We start from the raw sequence: 12,622 nt of genomic DNA, 5'->3' as shown, positions 1-12,622 counted from the left end.
TTTCATGCTTAAGTCTTCTGCTGTGTATGCTTTTATGGTTAGTATTATCTGCATGTCTAAGGTTTAAATTGGTATGGAAAATCTGGGGTGTTACAAGAACAATGCGGTTTCTTGGTGGCGGTCCTTTACCACCTATGGAGTGCTCGGAACACGGCGGTGTGGGAAGGCTCGTTGCCGCGCCCCGTCCAGGTATGGCGACGAGTAGCCGCTGCCATGATCGCGTACACACAAGTACACCGGCGTCTCCCTCGGCAGTTAGCAACAGAAACGACCACGGGCACGGGGCTGACTCTTCCGAGGTGCTACGTGGATGCAGGATTCCAACCTCACACCGGAGAAGCTACTTACGGTGCTGTCCTCCTCTCGCACGCCAGTACTTTCTTGGCAACCACAAATGGACGACTATCGGGATGTTTCTCACCGCTTATAGCTGAAGCACTTGCATGCAAAGAAGCTTTATCCTGGCTCAGACAACGGAATGCGATTGAGGTGGATCTTCTAACAGACTGCTTAGAACTTCGAAGTTCCTCGCTCTCGGCCCCTACAAATATTTGATCCTACGTTGGTATCATTGTAGACCAATGTAGGGCGTCTTTAGCTTTATTTAATCACTGCTCGTTACATGTTATTTCTAGATCAGTTAATTTACATGCTCATACTTTAGCTTCCGTAGCTTTCAATCAGGATTATTCTATGTATTGGGACTCCGCCCCCCTCACTCTATTACTCCTTTCATTCATTAATATATGGCTTTGGCCTAACTTTCAAAAAGTTGTATTAAATTAGTTGGTGATAAACATCCAAAAATTCTACACGGTAATACCATACATAATATTACCAATTATGATATTATGTTATTACCTAATTAATTAATGTCTTTTCTACACGGTATTATAAATACATAAAAAAAAATACGGAGAATTTGAAAACAATAATGTTACCAAAAATATTATTATATTATAGAATATAATTAATATGTTTTTTCTATGTGGTATTATGTTGTTACGTTAATACGTGAATATGGAAACAATATTACCAAGATTTTAGTTAATATCCATTTTACATTTGCTTACAAAATAAGTTTTATTAAATTAGTTGGTGAAAATACAGCTACCGCATGAAAGTTAAATTCAATCTAAAAATGGCAGTTTCTAGTTCTGTATGTGCACATGCACACATGTTGAAGGCTCAAAAGAATCTTTCAGAAGTGTAAAAGAAAGATTTACTAAAGATAAGTACAATTTCAACTAATATATACTACACCAATAATATTAATTCCTTTTTTCTACTATATTACAATTCCATTTACTATTATATGTGAATTATTTATCTTTTTAAGTTATACGAAAGAAACTGTGATTACAGAGAGGAAAATTGTAGGGAGGTGCTCTTAATTGTTTTCACCACTTCAAGGATGATGAGTTTTGTTCATATGAAGATAAGATAGTACTGATGTAGGTTGGTTATTTATAATATATCTGGAAGTAAAATTTTAGCTCTAAGATCTTATAGGGCACTCTTTGATCCTAAATCAATAAATAATTAGTGTTAGATATATAAATATAATATATTTAATATAATATATATTATATATTATATATCTATGTATTTATATATATTAATATATAAATAGGAAGAGAGAGAGAGAAAGATGAATGAATGTTTATTCACTGGGATGATTTGAAATGCTTTGCAAGTAAACATATTTATAGCAAGAGAAATGACTAGAATGCTAAAGTGTAGGGAATTAGTGCTCCATGAAGTGCTCCATGTTCTGCAACCACACGTCCACACACCTCACATGTTTGCTTTCTAAATTCTAACAAACTAATTAGACATTGGTTTAATAATTATAATAATAATATTATTATAACATTGCCTCCTTTAAACCAAGTTGGACGTATTGGTCATTCCAATTTCCTTCTTCAATTTGAGAAATGTCTCTGTCTTTAGCGGCTTCGTAAAGATATCTGCAACTTGACATTCACTTGAACAATACTCAATGTTGATTTGCTTTTCAGCAACCAACTCTCTGATTTTGTGATACTTGATATCAATGTGTTTGCTACGACCATGAAAGACTGGATTTTTGGACAACGAAATTGCTGACTTGTTGTCACAAAAAATAGTCGTAGGTGCTTCCTGCTCGTGTTGTAAGAACTCCAAAATTCTCTTCAGCCAAACTGCTTGAGTAGCACAGTTTGCTGCTGCAATATATTCTGCTTCTGCGGTTGAAAGCGCTACAATCTGCTGCTTCTTTGAAGACCAAGAAAATATAGCTGAACCAAGATAGAAGACATATCCTGATGTGCTTTTTCTGGTCTCAACATCTCCAGCCCAATCACTGTCTGTGTACCCAACAAGTTCCACAGTTTCATTAGTAGAGTAAAAAATTCCATCATTACTTGTACCTTTGACATATCTCAGAATTCGCTTTGCTGCAGCCCAATGTGATTCTTTTGGTTCCTCCATGAATCTGCTAAGAATTCCAACTCCAAAAGAAATATCTGGCCTTGTTGCCACCAGATACCTCAGACTTCCAATTAAACTTTTATAAGCTGTAACATTCACATTCTTACCACACTCATCTTTGGACACCTTTAACTTTTCAGCTAACGGAGTCGAAACTGGTTTGGAGTTTTCCATTTTGAACTTTTTCAAAATATCAGCAGCATACTTCTTCTGTGAAATAAAGATTCCACCATCCATCTGAATAACCTCAAAGCCAAGAAAGTAAGACATAAGGCCCATATCGGTCATTTCAAACCTCTTAATGAGTGCCTCCCTGAATTCTGAGATTAGCTTCAAGTTGTTTCCAGTAAAAACCAGATCATCAACATACAGACAGATTAAAACAATATCACCAGAATCCGTGCATTTGACATACAAAGTGTGTTCATGAGGACATCTCATAAAACCACTTTCAACAAAATATGAGTCAATGCAACCATACCACGCCCTAGGCGCTTGCTTTAAGCCATACAAGGCTTTTCTCAACCTGTACACTTTATTTTCCTCCCCATTCTTCATAAATCCTGCAGGTTGCTCAACATATATTTCTTCATCAAGAAAACCATTCAGAAAAGCAGACTTGACATCCATTTGATGCAATTTCCAATCATTTTGAGCAGCAAGAGAAATAACCATTCGAACTGTATCAAGTCTACTTACAGGAGCAAAAACCTCAAAATAATCAATACCTGGTTTCTGCTTGTAACCCTTTGCTACCAACCGTGCCTTAAAACGGTCAATTTCTCCATTTGATTTGTACTTCGTTCTGTAAACCCACTTTACTCCAATCGGCTTCTTTCCAGGAGGTAAATCTGTTAACTCCCAGGTACCATTATTTTCAATGGCACGTATCTCCTCATCCATCGCCTTAAGCCAATGAGTTTCTGTAGCAGCCTCCTCAAAAGTTAAAGGATCACAATCTGCAAAGAGAGCAAATTGAACAATCTCTTCATCAGACAGGTCATTATCATGACCCAAAACATAATCTTGCAAGCGAGCTGGTAAGTGGCGCTCGCGCTGAGATCGCCGAACTGACGATTCTGGCTGTGAAGGAGACTGGACATTATCTAGAATCGGTTGCTCTTCAACAATATTTTCAACAGCAGGAATAACAACTGAACTTTCATCTTTAGCTAACCAATCCCAGGCACCATATTCATCAAAAGTGACATCACGACTTATAACAACCTTTTTAGTTTCAGGATTGTATAGTTTATAAGCCTTTGAAGCGTCACTATAACCAATGAATATGCATTTCTCACCTTTATCATCCAACTTCTTTCTCAATGGATCCGGCACGTGGGCATATGCCAAACATCCAAAAACCTTGAGATATTTGATAGAGGGTTTTCTCCCACTCCAAGCTTCTTCGGGCATCTTATCACGGACACTCTTAGTTGGACACCTATTCAACACATAGACAGCACAAGCAACAGCTTCTGCCCAAAAAGGTTTAGGCAGATCCTTCGATTTCAACATGCACCTCACCATATCCATGATTGACCTATTCTTCCTCTCAGCCACTCCGTTTTGTTGTGGAGTGTATCTAGCTGTCATTTGGTGCTGAATACCCTTTTCTTTCAGAAAATTATCACAAGCAATATATTATGTACCTCTATCAGTTCTCAAGATTTTAACTTCATAACCACTTTGCTTTTCAACAAAAGCCTTAAATTGTTTGAAAACATCACATGCTTCAGACTTTTGCTTCAGAAAGTAAACCCATGTTTTCCTATTGAAATCATCAATGAAAGTAATAAAGTACTTACAACCTCCATATGAGGGAACCTCCAACGAACACAGGTCTGAGTGAACAATCTCCAACTGTTTTGTGGCTCTCCTTGACTTGCCCACGGGAAAGGGATCTCTATGCTTCTTCCCAATCACACAAATCTCACAGATACGATTAGGGACATTCACAACAGGTAAATCAGAAACAAGTTCCTTTCTCGCAAGATAGTTTAACCCAGAAAAATGAAAATGCCCAAACCGCATATGCCATAACCAATTATCATCACAAACTTCAGAATTAAAGCAAGCAAGGAGAGTATGCTTAATTTTCAAAGGAAATAGTCGATTTTAGGACATATTTACCTTTGCAATCAAAACTCCTTTAGCATCTGCAATGGTACAACACCCCTGAGCAATATGTATCTTATATCCTTTTTCTGACAACTGACCCATACTCAACAAATTTTGGTGTAGTTCAGGAACATAGAACACATCGGATATAAAATTGTGAGTACCATCCTTCAACTGAATAGAGATTTTACCTTTTCCCAAAATTGGCACCTTTGACTTATTGCCAAACGTTACTTCAGACCGGACTGATTCATCCAATTCAGAAAACAATTCTTTCTTCCCACACATATGGTTACTACACCCAGTATCCAAGAACCATATGTTCTTATCTGCAGAAAAACTATCGCTGGCTAAAAGTAAAGTTTCAGAACTCTCACCAGACTTTTCAGCAGTGTTTTCAGCAATGTTTGCTTGATTTCCACGATTGTTGTCCTCATTATACCAACAATCTGCAATCTTGTGCCCATACTTGCCACAATTGTAGCAATGAAATGGAAATTTACCTTGTTTGGTATTACCTCCACCTCTTCCTTGGTTGGAGTTACCACGTCCTCCTCCTTGGTTGAAGTTACCACGACCTCTTCCACCAGAACCTCCTCTTCCTCTTCCACGACCTCTACCAGATCCTCCACCTCTTTGATTAGTGCCAGTCACATTAAGGGTGACTTGACTCTTCAAAGCTTCTTCTGCTAGTGGTTCCGATTTTGACGCAATCCTGTCAATATGACTTTCTACCATACCTTTCAGCTCTGCAATTGATAAGAGCTCGGTTTTGTGTGACTCTGTTATTGAAGCCACCACATGGTCATACTTCATCGGCATAGTTCGAAGAACTTTTTCAACCACTGCACCATCTTCAATCGTATCTCCATATAGCCTCATCTTATTCACCATATCAATAAGACGAGTGAAATACGCATCTACTGTTTCTGTAGAGGTCATCTCACAATTATCGTACAACCTTCTCAACGACTGCAACTTAGACTTCTGCGCCCGATCGACTCCTTTGTGTGACACCTTTAAGATGTCCCAAGCTTGTTTTGCTGTTTGAGCACGAGCTAATTGCCCAAAAATGGAATAATGAACACCTTGGTGAATCTGACCCAAGGCCAATTTATCTCGCCGTATAGCGCCTGCATCAGCTCCTTCGGGTAGACCGGGATCAACAAAGCTCCAAAGATTTTGAGCTTGCAAATGTGTGGACATCATAATTTGCCAATAATTGTAATCGAGGTTCCCGTCCAATTTGGGACCCGACCATACAATATTGAAATTTGTGGCCATAATTCACTATGAAAAATACCTCGGGGTTGAAAGGTTGACTGGCTCTGATACCAAATGTTAGATATATAAATATAATATATATAAATATAATATATATTATATATTATATATCTATGTATTTATATATATTAATATATAAATAGGAAAAGAGAGAGAGAAAGATGAATGAATGTTTATTCACTGGGATGATTTGAAATGCTTTGCAAGTAAACATATTTATAGCAAGAGAAATGACTAGAATGCTAAAGTGTAGGGAATTAGTGCTCCATGTTCTGCAACCACACGTCCACACACCTCACATGTTTGCTTTCTAAATTCTAACAAACTAATTAGACATTGGTTTAATAATTATAATAATATTATTATTATAACAATTAGTTATATACACATTTAGCAGTACCAATGTTATTACTAATACTTTATATATATATATATATATATATATATATATATATATATATATATATATATATATATATATATATGCAGTATTGAACCTTTAATGTGAGATAAGAAAGAAATAATCAGTTAAATGATGCCTTTATTTGGTTGCACTGAGACTATTACAATGCTCCATCACTTTGCAAACATGTACAACTTTGGCTTTATTTTATACTTTAGATTATACTTTGCTTATCCTTTGGATTTTAATGCATTATTTTAAGCTAATATTTATTTATTAACATTAAAAAAATACATTTTAAAGTGTGACAATTTATACTAATAAATCATTTTAAAAAGTGGCAAAAGATGATTAGAAAATTTGATGCCACTGCATGAATTTAAAAAAAATGTTTTATTGCTACTGTTTACCTCAATCATCTCATAAATATCAACAATGTTTCTTAGAGGGGTCTAATCAACACATAAACTGAAAAAAAAAAAAAAAAAAGACAATCATAAACAAAATATGTACAAAACTAAATTATAAAAACATTATGATAATGATTAAGACATAATAAATTTACCTTTCCAGAAAATCATAAAACTCTAAAAATCCTGATTGAAAAGGAGTTGTATATCAAAGAGTTACATATCTTGACATAACCAGCTAATAAAAAAGAACATTCATTACTTGTTCTTATTCAAACACTTTCAAATATAAAGAAAAATTAAAACACTTGTGTTTAGATTAACTCTTCGTATCATTCTTAACTCTACAAAATTGCATAAGAACAACCATAGGATTTGCAAGGCCATAATAAAATAATAAAAAAAAAGTTTAAACTCTTGGTATATGTTGATCTCACACTGTAGTCTTCAATTGATTGTCCCTATAAACAAATAAACTACTTAATAAAAAATATATATACAAAATACAATAAAAATAACAAAATTAGATAATTTACTTTGTATTCACGTACAATTAGAAAATCAATAAGTTAAGAAGGATTCCCTGCAATGATCTTATCAAATGAGGAGTATATCTCAACGACCCTATCAATAACGTCAAACATGTTAATAAAAAAAAAAAGAATTCAGATGTAGATTAAAATTGTAATGAAACTTACCAACGAACTGTTTATCATCCACAGACTTCAAAAATGAAAAAGATTTCAATAAATAAATATGTCTAGGAAAGTTGTCATTTTTTATATTCTTTAACCAAAGTAGCATAGTTGAATTACAACATAAAATACTGAGTCCATTTTTTGTAAATATAGAAATTATTTATCACCATAAAATTTTTAATGTCATAAACTTTTCATTCTTTGAAAATCTTACAGTACTTACCAACATGCTCCCTTGGTATATGAGCATGAAGTTTCCTACAATGGAGTAAAATAAAGAAAAATGTTATTTTGCAATTTATTTTTGCAGTATATGAAGCAGCTTTGGAATGCATCTTTTTCCCAATTTCATATACAACACGAGTTCTAGAAAAAAAATCAAAAAAAAATATCATTTGATCGTGAAATATGCACTCTCTAGATTTTATGGAATCACTCCCCTTTCTCTCTGGGACTTCATATCGGTGCACACTGATCACCATCTAATAGCTCTGAAAGTCTTCAATGGAGAAATATCCTGGGTAAGGATAAACATTGGAGTCGTAGAAAAAAAAAAAGCAAAATTGAAAAAAAAATACCTTTTGATAGTGAAACATGCACTCTCTAGATTTTATGAAATCACTTCCCTTTCTCTATGGGACTTCATATAGGTGCGCACCAGGTGCAGTCTAATAGCTCTGCAAGTCTTCAATGGAGAAATATCCTGGGCAAGGATAAACATTGGAGCCGTAACAATTGTTTGTTAGTATACATACATACATACATATATATATATATATATATATATATATAATTACTCAATGTAAATAAATGAATAAATGAATATAAGGAAAAAATATTATCAATTAATAGATTTACCAATTAGGTTAATACGTGAATATGTAAACAATATTATCAATTAATATATTTTAATTAATTTCTATTTTACATTTGGTTACCAAATAAATTTTACTACAAAAGTTTGAGCAGGAAAATGAAATTGTAGGATTTTACTTTTATATATATATATATATATATATATATATATATATATATATATATTATGTTTGTCGGCATTGCATAGGTAGGCATTAGCGTGTGCAAGTTGCTGCAAAATAGACTTAGTTCGTTGATGTTACTATCTTTTTGATGTTATAATGTAAACAAATTGTTATTCTTAGTGAATGCATGTGGGTTGAACAGATTTTATTTTTTTTTCATTTTTCTAAAAGAATGCAAAATTTGCGTACATATGGTTTTTGGGTTGGGGTGTGCGTAGATGTGGTATGGCATGTGCGTGACTGTGGTTAAGTGTGTCTTGTGTGCAACGTTTGAGATGGGTTCGGTGGTTGTTGTTTTTATTTTTATTTTTATTTTTTGGTGTAGTTTTTGCGGGAAATTATAATGAGTTGTGTGCGTGTAGTAATGTCTTTTTCGTTTTTTTTTTTTTTTAAATGGAACAAAAGGCAAGAGGCGTATTCCTTTAGTTGTTTGTTCGACATTCTTGAAAAGTGACAGTGGTGTGTGAGTGTATGTTAAACAGCGTGTACTTGTTACTAAGATTGAAATTGGCATGATGGGTGAATGTAGAGGTTTTTATGTTGTTATGTGTTTTAAAATAGTTGGTAATCAGAGTGAACATGAATAATTGACTGTTTCTCGGGTAAATTTTTATTCAAAGAATGCTGAACATTTGTGGCTGCATTTGTTGACCGAAATGTGTGTGTAATACTGTAATAGTGGTATGGCGTGTGCGTATTTAAATACTGTAGACAATGCAACTGTGCTCTTTTATGACTTCCATCCGAAAGCGTAATTAGATGTCTTGGTGTTCTCAGGATGTTGGTTTTTATTTTTTTAATAAGACAGATTATGCAAAAAACTTGGCATTGGGTTATTTTTATTGTATCGAAAATTTTTAGTTCGTGTGATGGGTGCGCATGAGTGATATAGAGCACGTGCAAATTATTGAGCCGCTCACTAAACATTTCTGCAACAGTCTACAATGTTTCCATCCCATTATTATTAAACAATACGAGAAGTAACAAAAAGAACTAAACATATGCATGTTTAAATGGCTAAGCACTAACCAATCCCATGAGACGCACACACCTAATCAATTAAAATAAATCCAAATACCTTAACTGGGGCAGCATCAGCAGGTGGATCAACAACTTGACGTGCACCATACATCTAAAATAACAAGGAAACACATGTCTTTTAGTGACATCATCTTTTTGTCTTTTAGTGATAACAACATCTCCGGTAGGAAGCCCCAATGTGGAATGAACGTCAACCTCCCTAACAGGGATAACAGATCCATTTTCTAAACGCAAACACATGTTCACAGGATCGAAATTAGTGAGCAACCATCTAGACATTCGCTTTGGGATATCAGTGATCTGTAAGTTCAAGAGTTCGACTAAACCAAGCTCAACAACAACTTTTCTCTGACAAGCATTAAACCGCCTCATCGGTGCAACTAAATGCTTAGGAGCGGCCCGAATCTTCAAAGCCAGGAAGAGTGCCAAATCATCTACATCGAGCTCATCATCTGAAACATCAGAAGGAGGATCTGCTTGAGCAGGAAGAGACACAACATAATGGGGTGTTCGGACATCGTCAGACGATGGCATAGCATCTGCAGTCTCTGCAATATTGATTCTTGTTAATAACCATAATTAATGCAAAGAAATGAAAAAACAACCAAAACATAACCAATCCAATTGCACAGAATAATACGGAGTAGTAAATTTAATCATGCACACGAGCACATACCCAATACCTACAACGCACACACTCAACAAATATATCGCACACTTTGTATTTATAAGTAATTGCAATATAATGTAACAAAAATTAGACATTTAATATAAAATAAACACGAACTGGTATGGCATATTAAAAAAATAATATGGCATTTAATAATGGACAATTTTCTCCTAACTTTCAAATCAAGAATGATAATAAAACTGTGACTAAAGTGTCATCCTGTACCATGAACTATATTGGATTATTCATGCCGCACCATGGTCTTTCATAACGTATATTTTGAGCCATCTACCATTAATTTTTTTTTCGCCTAGCATTTTTTATAGGATGCCTACAGGTTACAGGTAATAATATGCTTACACGTAATTTTTTTTTCTTTTTCCGTCTACCACATTTGTCAACAGCAATGTTCATAACTTCCATAGCCGGCTTCAGCATTAACTCTTGATAAAACTGAGCCTTCTTAGCTATGAAATTAGACTCTTCCTCATTCATTCCCTTGAGTTTTCTTGAACCCAATTGCCTTAACCCCATCAAGTAGATGTTTCCTATGAAATTTCAGGCTCCGAGACGTGGTGGTTCAGCGGAAGGGAGACGTTGAGGTCGGTGGTGGAATCCAACAGCGCTTTCAGAAGGTTGATTTCGTCTTCTTTGCTGAATACATTGTTGGATAGCTGAGAATTTTCCACTGACAAGGAGAGTGGTACGACGCTTCCTGACGATTTTGGGTCGGAAGTTCCGCATCGAATGTCTTGCGCTTGGATGTGGACCGACGTTTGGACGTTGACATGGCTAGCTGGTGATAACTCAATAACTACTATGTATCTCATGAGTTCAAGATTATTTCACTTCAACAACCCACCCCATCTTATCCTCTGTAATTCCCATCTAAAGTTGAGTAAGTGTGGAATACAGCTGTTGTGAAACAGGACCAACTCCATTGCTCCAGTATGTCACCTTTTTCGCTAAATGGGTTATGCTTCCGACTGGTTATACAACCACAGTTGTTCCCGTATAGAACACTTCATCAGCATCAAGCAATTCTTCTCTCTTTTGATATTACGATTATTATTGCTTCTGGTATTACCGTCGAAACTGAAATGTAGTTGATTTTGAAGATTGATAGGGAGATTACAAAATAGCTTTTTGTCGCTCAAGGAAATAGACGGTAGCTGAACAGAACCTCTTGACGGTCGGGGAATACGGTGGCGATGCGCATGAATAGGCTGAAGTCCTGCGAACACGGCGGCCCTCTCCATTTATCCTCTCTGAGCTTCAACTTCTCTCTTTGACCTCCGAATTTTATTTATTTATATTAAAATTAAGGGTTGACTTAAAAAGAAGGTCCACATCAGCTATAACTTTTTACATGTAGTCATCATACTAACCTGAAAACCTGTAAAAAATGCTAGGTGAAAAAAATTAATGGTAGATGGCTCAAAATATATGTTATGAAAGATCATGGTGCGGCATGAACAATTCGATATAGTTCATGGGGTGCGGAATGACACTTGTAAACTTTATAGTAAAAATAGAATTATTAAGAAAGGTAATTCAAAATATTTACAAACTGAAATATTTTATATAGCAAAAGATGCACAACCATAACAAAAAATATACACAAATAACAACATCAGGAATAATCCTAGATTCGATTTCCCGTGGCTTGTAGCACACACCCGAAACCAACAAGCAGACATCTAAGCATGACGTACTCAATGTGTGCGTAACCACAACTTGGCGTGTGCATAACACTGCAGGAATGCGAATCCAAGAAAGAACCGTGTTTAAGAATTCAGAGTCGCGCGCACACACCCAACGCCTAAACGCACACTTAGTATCTATAAGTAATTGCAATGTAATGAAACAAAAATTTGACATTTAATTCAAAATAAAGACAAACTGCTATCACATATTAAACAAATAATATGGTATTTCAAAATGAGCAATATACTCCTAAGATTCAAAATCAAGAACAATAATAAATTTTTAAACTTCATAATAAAAATATAATTATTTACAAACATAATCCATAATACTTACGATCTAACATATTTTATATAAAAGAAAATCCACAATCGTTAACCAAAGAATAGACATAGATAACCACGTTAGGAGTAGTCCTAGTTTCAACATCTCGTAGCTCGTAACACACACCCGAAACCTACAGCGCACACATCTAAGTATAGTTTACTAGATGTGTGCGTACCCACATCTTGGCCTGTGCATAACGCTGCAGGGATGCGAATCCAATAAAGAAACATGTTTGACAATTAAGAGTCACGCGCACACACTAAACACCAATAAATAGTTCCTCGCGCACAGTCAACATCAACAACGCACACTTTGTATTTATAAGTAACTGCAATGTAATGAAACAAAAAATTGACATTTAATTTACTAAAGACTAACATATATGACATAATAAAAAAAATAATATGGCATTTTAGAATGGACAATAAACTCATAAGCTTCAAATCAAG

This window comes from Ipomoea nil, unplaced genomic scaffold (genome assembly GCF_001879475.1).
Source record: "Ipomoea nil cultivar Tokyo-kokei standard unplaced genomic scaffold, Asagao_1.1 scaffold2484, whole genome shotgun sequence".
Taxonomy (NCBI): Eukaryota; Viridiplantae; Streptophyta; class Magnoliopsida; order Solanales; family Convolvulaceae; genus Ipomoea; species Ipomoea nil.
The sequence above is the reverse complement of the archived record's forward strand: the minus strand, read 5'-3'. Positions refer to the sequence as shown.